Genomic DNA, 1,496 nt, shown 5'->3' with positions numbered 1-1,496 from the left:
CTTTTTATGGACTCACTTCTCTAAACAAATGATATACTTCTCTAGACTCCGGTACGTTTCCTTTTTGTCAGAAACTCTTTAGGAAAACCTTATTATAAGTCCGTCGTCCTCCTCCCTAAAGTCTTCAACGTATTACAAGATATAAATTGCCTTAGCCTTTTCCTTAACCCTCTGGAGCAGGGATGGGCAACTTTGATGGTGGTGGGGGCCACATCATTGATGTACTGGCCACCAGGGGGCCACAGATTCACTTGGAACACACACACACAAAAATGCCATGTGTTGTATGTAATTATTAACAAATATACTAAGTCTGACATCTTCATTGACATTTTACAATCAAAGGGAACATCCCCAAAAAATGGGAACATCCTCTAATAAGCTCACTAAACAAATATCAGTTCACAGAAATATTGTTTAATTTTTACAAGTGGCATGTTTGTATTGAACAGGTTATTAAACAGTGGAATTAAACTATTGGAAAGCACGGAAAATGTGTGTGTATTGAGATTAACCATTAAGATGACATACACTTGAAGTCATGAAAACTAAACCAGACATTAGTTGTCTAACTTGAACCTAAAACTATAGGTTACTTACGTAACCCCAGTTCTCAGAGTAACATGAAGTGAGATGTCTCACTGTGGGATGCGCCTCATCGCGGAGCAAACAGAAGCATCAATCTCATTACGCCAATCCTGATTGGCTGGTGATCTTGACGTCAGCGTCAGGGAATCTACCCACTATAAGTAGCTTGCGCTACGCCGCATGCATCATTCAAAATAAGCACCTCTTCTCGCTTCACCATAGCAAGGAGGGCCGTCTGGTGAGATATCTCACTTCATGTTACTCTGAGAACTGGGGTTACGTAAGTAACCTATAGTTCTCATTCGTAACACTCCGTTCGATGTCTCACTACGGGATATTGAAGCTCCCGCCAGACGAGCTTATCTCGAAAATCACCAAACCCAACCAGAATTTAACAGTTAGAGCTCTAACTCAGCAAGGGGCCCAGCACTGCATGGGCCACACTGGGAGCAGAGACATCTAATCTGTAAAAGCGGACAAAAGTGAGCAGCGGGTCGGTTCGCCTCAGTCACTGTAAGTACGCCGATAGACATGTAGGAAGTACCGTGAGTCACTCAGCCGGGCTCCCAATTCTCTCACAACGACTTCGGGTTGGGACGGAAATATGGATTCCACGCAACCAAGTACATGGGGGTACTGGTAACTCCGTAAAGGAGGCGGGACACAGGGAGGCCCCTTGTCGCTGGCTTAAACGATACAGGTCAGGCACGATAAGGCGTGAATATACCTGTCTAGTTTTCTCAAAGCGATTACTGGTTGAGAAACCAGGACCCGATTGGGAGTCTTCCCGTTTCGGACAATGATTCGCGTTGCCGCAGAGAGTGACCTTAACACCTACGTTACGAAACCGAAATGTGCTCAAGTCCAGACCGTCGTGGAAGCCCAAACGCACGAGTAAGCTGAGCACA

This window comes from Notothenia coriiceps, unplaced genomic scaffold (assembly GCF_000735185.1).
Source record: "Notothenia coriiceps isolate Sejong01 unplaced genomic scaffold, NC01 NC01_scaffold00029193, whole genome shotgun sequence".
Taxonomy (NCBI): domain Eukaryota; kingdom Metazoa; phylum Chordata; class Actinopteri; order Perciformes; family Nototheniidae; genus Notothenia; species Notothenia coriiceps.
Note: the sequence above shows the minus strand (reverse complement) of the source record.